Source organism: Pongo abelii, chromosome 3 (genome assembly GCF_028885655.2).
Source record: "Pongo abelii isolate AG06213 chromosome 3, NHGRI_mPonAbe1-v2.0_pri, whole genome shotgun sequence".
Lineage (NCBI taxonomy): Eukaryota > Metazoa > Chordata > Mammalia > Primates > Hominidae > Pongo > Pongo abelii.
In genome coordinates this window covers 61,279,836-61,292,276 of record NC_071988.2, presented here as the reverse complement: position 1 = coordinate 61,292,276, position 12,441 = coordinate 61,279,836, and positions in this window count along the sequence as shown.

Genomic DNA, 12,441 nt, shown 5'->3' with positions numbered 1-12,441 from the left:
AGTGGGGTGGTAAAGTCTCCCATTATTAATGTGTGGGAGTCTAAGTCTCTTTGTAGGTCACTCAGGACTTGCTTTATGAATGCGGGTGCTCCTTTATTGGGTGCACATATATTTAGGTTAGTTAGCTCTTCTTGTTGAACTGATCCCTTTACCATTATGTAATGGCCTTCTTTGTCTCTTTTGATCTTTGTTGGTTGAAAGTCTGTTTTATCAGAGACTAGGATTGCAACCCCTGCCTTTTTTTGTTTTCCATTTGCTTGGTAGATCTTCCTCTATCCTTTTATTTTGAGCCTATGTGTGTCTCTGCACATGAGATGTGTTTCCTGAATACAGCACACTGATGGGTCTTGACTCTTTATCCAATTTGCCAGTCTGTGTCTTTTAATTCGAGCATTTAGTCCATTTACATTTAAAGTTAATATTGTTATGTGTGAATTTGATCCTGTGATTACGATGTTAGCTGGTTATTTTGCTCATTAGTTGATGCAGTCTCTTCCTAGTCTCAATGGTCTTTACATTTTGGCATAATTTTGCAGCGGCTGGTACCGGTTGTGCCTTTCCATGTTTAGCGCTTCCTTCAGGAGCTCTTTTAGGGCAGGTCTGGTGGTGACAAAATCTCTCAGCATTTGCTTGTCTGTAAAGTATTTTATTTCTCCTTCACTTATGAAGCTTAGTTTGGCTGGATATGAAATTCTGGGTTGAAAATTCTTTTCTTTAAGAATGGTGAATATTGGCCCCCACTCTCTTCTGGCTTGTAGGGTTTCTGCCGAGAGATCCGCTGTTAGTCTGATGGGCCTCCCTTTGAGGGTAACCCGACCTTTCTCTCTGGCTGCCCTTAACATTTTTTCCTTCATTTCAACTTTGGTGAATCTGACAATTATGTGTCTTGGAGTTGCTCTTCTCAAAGAGTATCTTTGTGGTGTTCTCTGTATTTCCTGAATCTGAATGTTGGCTTGCCTTGCTAGATTGGGGAAGTTCTCCGGGATAATATCCTGCAGAGTGTTTTCCAACTTGGTTCCATTCTCCCTGTCACTTTCAGGTACACCAATCGGACGTAGATTTGGTCTTTTCACATAGTCCCATATTTCTTGGAGGCTTTGCTCATTTCTTTTTATTCTTTTTTCTCTAAACTTCCCTTCTCACTTCATTTCATTCATTTCATCTTCCAGGGCTGATACCCTTTCTTCCATTTGATCGCATCGGCTCCTGAGGCTTCTGCATTCTTCACGTAGTTCTCGAGCCTTGGTTTTCAGCTCCATCAGCTCCTTTAAGCACTTCTCTGTATTGGTTATTCTAGTTATACATTCTTCTAAATTTTTTTCAAAGTTTTCAACTTCTTTGCCTTTGGTTTGAATATCCTTCCATAGCTTGGAGTAATTTGATCGTCTGAAGCCTTCTCCTCTCAACTTGTTAAAGTCATTCTCCGTCCAGCTTTGTTCCGTTGCTGGTGAGGAACTGCGTTCCTTTGGAGGAGGAGAGACGTTCTGCTTTTTAGAGTTTCCAGTTTTTCTGCTCTGTTTTTTCCCCATCTTTGTGGTTTTATGTACTTTTGGTCTTTGATGATGGTGATGTACAGATGGGTTTTTGGTGTGGATGTCCTTCTAACAGACAGGACCCTCAGCTGCAGGTCTGTTGGAGTACCCAGTCGTGTGAGGTATCAGTCTGCCCCTGCTGGGGGGTGCCTCCCAGTTAGGCTGCTCGGGGGTCAGGGGTCAGGGACCCACTTGAGGAGGCAGTCTGCCCATTCTCAGATCTCTAGCTGCGTGCTGGGAGAACCACTGCTCTCTTCAAAGCTGTCAGACAGGGACATTTAAGTCTGCAGTGGTTAATGCTCTCTTTTTGTTTCTCCGTGCCCTGCCCCCAGAGGTGGAGCCTACAGAGGCAGGCAGGCCTCCTTGAGCTGTGGTGGGCTCCACCCAGTTCGAGCTTCCCAGCTGCTTTGTTTACCTAAGCAAGCCTAGGCAATGGCGGGCGCCCCTCCCCCAGCCTCGCTGCCCCCTTGCAGTTTGATCTCAGACTGCTGTGCTAACAATCAGTGAGACTCCGTGGGCATAGGACCCTCTGAGCCAGGTGTGGGATATAATCTCCTGGTGCACCGTTTTTTAAGCCCGTTTGAAAAGTGCAGTATTTGGGTGGGAGTGACCCAATTTTCCAGGTGCCATCTGTCACCCCTTTCTTTGACTAGGAAAGGGAACTCCCTGACCCCTTGCACTACCCGAGTGAGGCAATGCCTCACTCTTCTTCAGCTCATGCACGGCGCGTGTACCCACTGACCTGCGCCCACTGTCTGGCACTCCCTAGTGAGATGAACCCAGTACCTCAGATGGAAATGCAGAAATCACCTGTCTTCTGCGTCACTCATGCTGGGAGCTGTAGACCAGAGCTGTTCCCATTCGGCCATCTTGGCTTCTCCCCTCCCCCCCCACCGTCTGTGCTTTTCTTATCTATTTCCTTTTAGATTCAGAGGACAAAATCTCCTTCAAAGCCAAGTCAGTAACTCAAACTATTAACACATGCCTCATCTACTAACTCCAAGACTTAGCCCTGTCCATCCCCATTTTTTCTGGTGTCATGAGCTGCTCCCTGTTCTAAGAACATTTTCTCCTCTAAATAATCTTAACTCTGCAATATGTAAAAACAGAACTACCACTCCCTGGCAGGTACCTGCATATACTCACACACCTTACACACACATAAAGCTCCACTTGGACCATGCTTCTCACTTTAGGGCCCCTGCTGGTTACTTTCATGGAATTTTTTGGAAAAACAATTTTCATTCACTGTCTCTAACCTTTCAACCTGAATCCCTGCTCAACCTGTCACCTTCTGGCTTATATGCTTAGTCCACACAATTATTTTAGTAAGGTTTTAACCTATTTGTCAAATCCATGGGCAATTTCAGTTGTTTTGCTAGACTTCCTTTTAACGTTATCTCTGTTAGCCAATCTCATCTTCAAATCCCCGTTCCCATGGCTTCTGTGACACCACACTCTCCACTGGCACCTCTACCCATTCTTTTCTGTCTTTTTAAGACCTCTCTTTTTTTTGCCCTTAAAATATTATTGCTCCATATTTTTGTGATTCTATTACTGTCATATTGATCTTCTCAACCATCATACTGTGTCTGAAATCAGATTGATACTGTAATATCTTGGGTGTTTCCACATGGATGCCTTCCTCTGTAGTCAATGGAATTTCCAAAATTGAACCTATCATCTTTTTTTTTTTTTCTCTAAACTGATAACATCTTTTATTTTTCTCTTTTTCAGTTATGGTACTAATAGCTACATGAAATTCCTGATAGTATTAATTATAGTACCTAGTTGACATTTATTGAGTTCATAGTAGTACGTGCCAGGCACTATGCTAGGTACTTTACATGAAATATCTCAACTAATCTTAACAGTCCTGTACAGCACATAGCACTCTACTACAATTATGTAGTTTTGGAACTAAGATTTAAGTGTGTTTAATAATTTGCCAAAAGTCACTTAGGAAGTGTGGAGGTGGGGTGCTCATTGTGGAGACATGCTGAACAAGTATGGCAGACAATCTGAGCGTCATGTTTGACTTCTCTCTCTCTCTCCATTCCAAATAGTACCACATCTTGTCATTTGACTCCTCATATATTATAGTTGCAACTATATCCTTAACCTTTTCTGAACTGTACTTCTGAAATATATCTTTCCAGCAGTTTCCAGTAATTAGATAATAAAATTTCCAAACACACAAATCTGAGGGCATTTCCACATGCTCAAAACATCTTGATGTTTCCATGGCTTATCAGATAAATCTCACCTTCCTAAATATAATTTTCATGGTCCTGTTGATTAAGCCTTGGTGCACATACATCTCCAGCCTTATTCTCCGTGGCTTCTTTCGTCTGGATTTCCATTTTTCTTTAGTAATGCAGACTGCTTGTGGCTCCCCTTATAGGCCATTCTATCACTCACTTCTGTGCCTTTGTTCTTGCTGTCATGTCTGCTTGGAAGACTTCATTCCAGCCTCTTCCCACTGAATGCAAATATCTGCCTCTGTCCTCTGCCGATCAATTACTTGTTGAATACTTTCTCGTTCTGATACCCCACTGCCTCTAGTAAGCCTTTTCTTGACTTCCAGAACAAAATAAGACTCTTTTCTTTATTTCATCACTAACATTTTCATATTTCCATTTTTAAAAACTTGCAGCTTTGTTTTATAATTATCTATTTCTATCTAGACAGGACCTCTTGAAGTCAGGCTCTACATTCTCTTTATATTCTTATTTCCAGGCACCAGAGCACCCTGTTTGCTAAGGGAATTTTTAAATTTATCTTCAAGTAAGAAATGAACTTTGAGTCAGATCTTGATTAATGGGTTTAGAAATAGGTGGAATAAAGAAGATGAAACATATTAGAGCTTATACTTGACTATCTTTGGTATTATATTATTTGAATATTAGATCTAACTGCATTAATACTATATGTTTTTACACTGTGCATTTTATCATATCTTTTATGAACCACTCATATATTTAGAAGATGAAACAATGGATTAGGTATGGAAACAAAATTGTGTAATAAAATTAGTTAATTTTGTGATTAATTATAAAGTACTTTAAAAACAGCAATGGGTGAGATGGCTTCTATGGTTGGCAATAGACATGCTGTGGATAATTTATTATTAAAGGCCTTTAAAATTTTAAAAACCCAATTAAAAAAAACTTATAATTGAAGAGAAGGAAATTCTTCTTTAAAAAGCAGCAATAAGATTAAGCCACATTATGCAACCTCTGGGCAAATGCTGATCTCAAATAATAATAAATTATTTGCCTATTCTTTGTGTGAGTTAAATATCATTGAAACCGCTGAACTTGATAACACCTCAGGCCATCATCCTGTTAGATTTCTATATATAATAAAGAATGGGAGACATATACAGGGGGACACTGCAGAAATGAGAAAACAAGGTAGAATGGTTTTTTAAAAAATTGTTTTTGTTTTTTTCCTGAGACCATTAACCTGTCAATGGCACTATCATATGAATTAGTTTATTCCTAACTAGATTACATTCTTAGGACCAATTGTCACTCATTTCTAAGCCTGCCCAATTATACACCCACATTAGATACTACAGTCAAAGGCGCTGAGATCATATGAAATACACTTCCCAAAGAAATATATCCTCCGGCTTTTGCACACGGGCTTTCTTGTGAATTCCTGAATTGAATGATGATAGCTTCCAAATATCATCTGGTTCATATCTCCTTTCCAAAATAACAACTAAGGGTTACTCTTCTATGTTAAAACTAGCTGCCAAAATAGTTTTCTGCTGTGCAGTTATACAGAGATTGGGTAAAAAAAAAAATTGACTTCAAAAAAAAGATGGGAAAGCAGACGTATAGAGCAGTACAGGAAAATCATCACCCTTTAAATGACCATATGTATTTTTATTTGAAGATAAAATATGTTTCTTGATATAGAGATTTTATGACCAGATTAATTACATTCTGATATGTTATTCTACATTTGAGTTTTTTTATGATTTATCTCCTGTTATTCGTTATGACATTTAATAGATACTTTTAAATAATTTTGTCTGTTGACTTTCTTGTTTGTTGATTACCTGGAGGAATATTTTATAATTTATATAATTTTTAAAATTGCAAAATTCTTGAAATTGGTAAAGTTGAATTGATTGGGTGATTGTAAAATGTTTCTATGCATGTCTAGTAGTTCTTTTGGCATTGTTAATAGTTTTATTTTGTCTGATGAACCTTACCAGTAAAAGAAAATGTAAAGGAAGATATTTCAGACTGCTTTGATTGGTGAGATAAAATATCCTGATGCAGTGGGAAGAAGAACTCTTTGAGGGAACAAACAGTTTGGAGGAGAGTGTGCTGTTACTTCCAGGAAAAAAAAAACATATTTTCTCTGGAAAAATATAAAATCCATAGAAAGTGCCCTTGGAGGCATGGCAAATGAATGAAGGCTTGGTTATGTTGAAGCAACTTCATTCTGAGATGGAAAAAGTGACTCTTTCAATCTGAATTCTCTGGTTAGAGTCTAATAGAATTTTTGGTCTTGTCTCTGTGCCTATTCTGAGGCCCTTAGAGTCCTTAAAAGGTGAATGAATTAAAAAATATAAAGGATGTTTGTCCATTAAATGCCATAATGTCTCTATTATTTACCTATTTCTTTGTAACAATAGGAAACTTGTTGATGGTAGAAGTTGTTCAACACTCATACACACATAGTTCTCTGCATTACTCTAATTGTTTACTTTGCAATTTAAATACTAGCAGGGAACACCAAACATTTTGCTAAATTCCCCATTGCTGAAATGAAGTTTAATAGCCAAAAAATAGCTATTGTATGTATTGCTGTTGTATGTGTGTGTATATATATATGTGTGTATGTGTGTGTATATACACATACATATACCTATATTTCCAAATTTGTTGTGTAAGTATATTTCTTAGACTAGCAAATTTCAGATTACAGGTACTATTGAGAGTCAGATCAAACAAATTTTAAATGTATTGGCAAAATTCACTTAAGCTTTTATAATGAAACTTAATTAAATCATGTTTTATTAATTTACTATTTGTAGTAATCTATTAGTGCTAAAATGAGGTTCACTTTTGTATAAGAAAAATAAATAATTTTACTAACATAATAGAATAGAAATACAAAACACATATTCAAAGAAAAAAACGACAGAGCTAGATTCCATCTCAAAAAAAAAAAACACATTTGAAGGCAAAAATCACATTGCAGGAATTAATTCACAATTTATAGACAAAAGTAGTATGCTAATTAAAATGTATATATTAGATTTTACTTTACTAGGCAACATATTATGATTTATATTATTTCAAATGTTATTTTTAATGCTTTAATGTTATTTTCAATAATACTTATATTTATTTAAAATATTATATAATTTCAACTATTTCTCTCAGATTAATCTCTCCCAGTTGGTAGAGAATTGACTGATTTTATCTTTAGTTCTCATCAAACTGTTGTGAGATCTGAAAGAAATGATGCATGCATTATTATTATTTTCACATTTTTGCTACCCTTTTTAATTTTGGTGATATTAAGAAGCAGAAAAAAAATTATCAAATAGACAACAAGATAAAGGGAAAATAATGATTTGAAGTATTATTGTAAAATAAATTCCAGAATAATTAGGTTCTATTGCAGCTGATGCAAAATTTTACTGAAATCGTGTTCATATCTATCATCTAGGAAGTGCTAAATATCTGTAACCACTTGATTACTTTGAGGGAAATTAAATTTTCCATCAACATATCCCCTAATACTACTATTCATGTCCAGATGATTAAAGGATCAACAGGAATCCTCAATATGTAGATATTCATTTCATCTTCCTTGGAGCTCTTATGGTTTAAAAGACCCCAACTTTTGCTACCCATTTTCTTTCTTATCCTTCCTCAGTCTCTGAGATTGTTGTATTTGGCTACATACTGACCAAGTTATCTGCATGTCTCAAAGACATCTCAACAAAACCTGCATTTATGTGTGCACTGATTTATTGTTAAAGTGCATCATCTTTCTGGAGACAAACTAACTTCCCCTCCAAACTTTCCTCTTGCTGTGTTGAGTGAAGAGTTTGCTGCTGGTGGGAATGCCACAGGGATGTGAACAACACAAGAGTTTATAGCCCAGCCGCACTCACAGGAGCCTCGCTGTCCAGCCTCAGAGCTTTTCCAGATCTGTCTTCTAAGCCTAGGAGAATTCCTTGGAATTTCCAGTCTTAGTTCATGAAATAATCTCTGAACTGATTTCCCAGGTTCAAAGTTTGATCCCCTCTATCCCATATTTCATGATTCAAAAGCCATCAAAGTTTTACATCAAAGATAAATTACACTCCCTCATTTTCTGTCTCCTATGATTTAGCCCAATCTATTTATTTTATCATCCTTTCTTAAAACTGTTGCTGTCAAATCAACTCTATTACCATCCCACAAACAATCTAGGCTTTTAGTCACCATGTTATCTGATTCTGTTGCAATGGTCTTATTCCTCTTCACTACCTGGACAATTCACCCAGCTTTTAACTCCCCCTGAAGTTCTCCTTACTCTTCGACAACTTTGTGCCTTTGGTGATCATTTACCTTTATCTTTCCTGTGGTTTTACAACACATTAGGAGCCTCTTCCCCACTCCTTCCCACCATAGCCAGTCTTACTGATTTGTCTGCATTCTGTTGCTTGCTAGGTTCAGATGGATAAAATCTTACTGATTTTCATTTCTCTGATGACAAACTGAAGACTTCCTATTAGGCCTCACAGGGGTCTTTTCTGTGTGACCTCCTCTTGCTGCAGTATTAGCATCTCCCAGCCGTACTCTGTACAGCCATATTCTAGTCAGGCTAAAATCTTAACAACCCCACAATGATTCTTGGTTTCTTCAAGCTCCTAGGAATTTGCATATGCTGATTCTTCCACCTTGAACACTCTTTTCTCACAACCCCAACATCCTCACCACCATCTAGTGTATACTTTAAATAGCCCAGACTTAGACTATCACTTCACTCATACAGTCCTTGCTTATCAGGCACACAGGGGCAGGGACATCTCCTGTACTCTCATAGTACCCTGTAATTGTCCTGAGTGCTCATCATTGTGATGTAACTGTTTTTATCCCTCCTCTTAAATGTGTAGAGATAAGGGTATTATGTCAATCCTAACAACATTTTATTCCCAGCATGTTTTTTGAAACCACGGAAATTAAAGTGTAGGGTTTTTTTTCTCCCCCCATATGTAGATTTCAAGCTTTCTGTGGACCTAAATCATGTCTTTTAACGATATTGTATTTTGTGAACTTTCTAAAAATGTGCTGAGTAGATGTGCTGTTTACTTTCACGGAAGAATATGGTAATAATTAAATATTTATTCTGAAATACTTTTTTTACATTCATGGTATTTCAACAAAACGTATTCTTATAATTCTAATGGATACCTTTATTTGCAGTTAAAAATATCATTTAAGAATACAAAAAATAAAGCTTAAGAGAACAAATGTTCATGGTTTTCAACTTTAACATGTGAAACATTTTGAGAAAAACACATTATTATCAACTGTATGTATGTACATCTATATGACATTTTTGATACTTTCCACAAAATTTTCATGAAGTATGTATATAGGCTTCTCTTTAATCTTACATTGTTTAGAAGCATGTCTGCATTTAGTTTAAAATTCATATCTTCAATGTCTTAGGACCTAAATAATGACTTAACTTTTCAGAAAAATCTTAGATGGTATAGTGATAATTCAGCCTTTGTTAACCTGATTTTTAATTTAGGTTCTACTCCAAGTTAACCCTATGCCCTTGGAAAAGTTCATATGGCTTTTCTCACTTGCATTCTTGTCATTTGTAATATATGGGTAATAGGCTGTATTATTTTTAAAATCTTTTTCAACTTCTAAAGCTCATGATTATTTTATTCAAAATCTAGGTATGAACTCACACATCAGATTTAAATCTGCACTTTAAATTTCCCCCCTTTTCTGTTTACTAAACAGAACATTACTCAGCTCATTACTAAACTGAACAAAAATTTATTTCGTAAGACAATTCAAACTACAAGGAGGCTCTGACTGCTATTTCACTGTAATTCAAATTATTTAGCTATTATAGATAATGGAAAGGTTGACATAAACTAGGCAAAGAGAAAAAATATGGTTGAAAGTCACATATTCCATGTCCTCTTTTGTAATATATGGGGATTTTGATTCAAGAAACAGAAATAATGTACTTAATCTACACTTCGTGTTAAAGGAGTTTATTATGAAATATGTTGGATTTTAATAGGGGAATGCATTGTAGTAATACATCAGTTTAGCAAATATGTATGGACTTTAAGTGGGCTCGAACATCCGTTTCTTTTCTATCTTGAAAATGTTTTGCTTGTCATTATTTAGATTTCTCTGCAGCACACGTTAATTGATATGTGCCATGCAAATATTATGTTTTCATAATTTAGATTTCTATTTAGCACACATTAATTGGGTGCATCATATGTGCCACTGCCATGCACTGTGGGAAACATGCATAATTCAATGGTGCATAAACAGACATGGCTGTTGACAGAATGGTTGCAGGCCACAGGGTCACCAAAACAGGCTCTATGTGCATGTCCAGGGTGTGCTCCAGGAAATAATTCGTGGCCGAAGTGGCTCTCACACATTTGAAGTGGGTAAGATTTATGGAAGGATACTTTGCCTCCTGATATGGTTTGGCTGTGTCCCCACCCAAATCTCAACTTGAATTGGATCTCCTAGAATTCCCACGTGTTGTGAGAGGGACCCAGTGGGAGGTAAATGAATCATGTGGGCCGGTCTTTCCCATGCTATTCTAGTGGTAGTGAATAAGTCTCACGAGATCTGATGGGTTTATCGGGGTTTCTGCTTTTGCTTCGTCCTCATTTTTCTCTTGCCGCTGCCATGTAAGAAGTGGCTTTCACCTCCCACCATGATTCTGAGGCCTCCCCAGCCATGTGGAACTATAAGTCCAATTAAACTTCTTTTTGTTCCCAGTTTCAGGTATGTCTTTATCACCAGCATGAAAACGAACTAATACACCTCCCTTCAGAAATATTTCAGCCCAAAATACTTTGAGGAAAGGCTAGACATAGTGGCTCACACCAGGCCAGGAGTTCAAGACTAGCCTGGGTAACATAGTGAGACCCTGTCTCTAGAAAATTAAATGAAAGAATTAGCCAGGTGTGGTGGTGGTGCTTGTCTGTAGTCCCAGCTACACAGGAGACTGAAGTTGGAGGATTGTTTGAGCACAGGAGGTTGAAGATACAGTGAGCTATGATCGCACCACTGCACTCCAGCGTAGGCAACAGAGTGAGACCTCATCTGTAAAAGAAAAAAGAAAAAAAAAAAACCATAAGGTTTCTCCCATGCTACCCATCTGCCTTAGGAGACCTGGGTGAAATAATTTCATTTTTTAAACTTACAGTTGTCAACTACACCTAGAATCCAACTTGGTGTAGTTAGACTGGTCATCACAAGTGGATCTAATCACTTGTATATACTAATTCTTTGTTTTATAAAAATTGTTCTTACTTGCTCTGTCAAGAGCACCCTGCCTAAACAATTCCCTCTAAGTTTGAATCAGGAGGGAGAAATGTGGGAATTTGAAGCTTTCCTTCTGGATAGGCCCATGGACTTGTTAAGCACATTCCTTCATCTCCTTCCTAGCAGCATTTAACCTCTAGATGTCAGTAGTTTTCATGAAAAAAAAAAAAAAGGAAAAGAGAGTTCATTATGAGCCAGTTGGTTACATGAGCTTCCACTTCCCATTATACAAATATTTCCTTTGCTTTTGATTCTCTTTATTCAAGCTTTGTCCTGGTTGAATAACAGATATTTTGCTGGAGAAAATGGAATATGTTACTTACATGAATTATGACATTTTTTCTTATGGTAAGAAGTGAAGGAGCTAGGAGGCAGAAGAGTGGAAGAAAAGAAAGAAATGGCAGGGCAAGGAAAAATAAAAGATAAAATGCCTAAATGCATACATAAATAAAAAGGCCAAGAAGGGTACTGCACTTAATGTTCATATTAACTGAAGAGTAAAGCAGGGAAGAGTCTTCCCCACTGTTCATCCACCCCACGTACTAACAAGAGGGAGTTTCCAGCAAATAGCTGGCAGCATGTTCAGTACTTTGACTCACATCTGGAGACAGTTCAATAAAGCAGTTTTCCTTTTTCAGAAACACAAATGCACTGAGATTAAAAGAGAAATGTTACAGCTTTCACTCCTGTTCTGCCAACCACAGGCTTCACCTTGATGCCATTGCAATCATCTCTACAGCCACAGAGTGGGAAACGATACCTTGAAGCATGCTCTCTCATTGACTCCAAGAGCTTCCAAACACAAATTTTACACAGGTAGTTTAAATGTAATGATGAATGCTTCAGCCAATAGATCATAATTTCATAGTAGTTGATCTGTTTTACTTTATATTTAAAGAAAATAAATAGCTTTGGGGCCAACCCCTAGCTTGTATTCAGGGAAGGATACAGCACAAAGGAATAAAAGAATTTAGTGTTGTGAAAGATTTTCTGTCAAACAAAAAGATATTTCTAAAATTAGTAATTTTCAGAGTAGAGTGTTTTAATAAAAACATAAACACAAATCAAAATTTAATTTTTTCTTTATACTCTTTCCAAAATATAAGCAATATTTCATGCTCTGAGGGTAAATATTTCATTTTAACTATAGTTGACTTGCCAAATATTCAGAAACCTTATTCCTATTGTATGAAAGATCTCAAAGTTAAATTAGTTCACGTCACTTTTACAGACTATAACTTAAACCTTTAAAACACATTTTTTTCCTCAGCCTCATTATAACATATTTTCTTCTCAACTTAATTTTAAATGACATATTCCATTGTAAACTAGCTACAATTAAG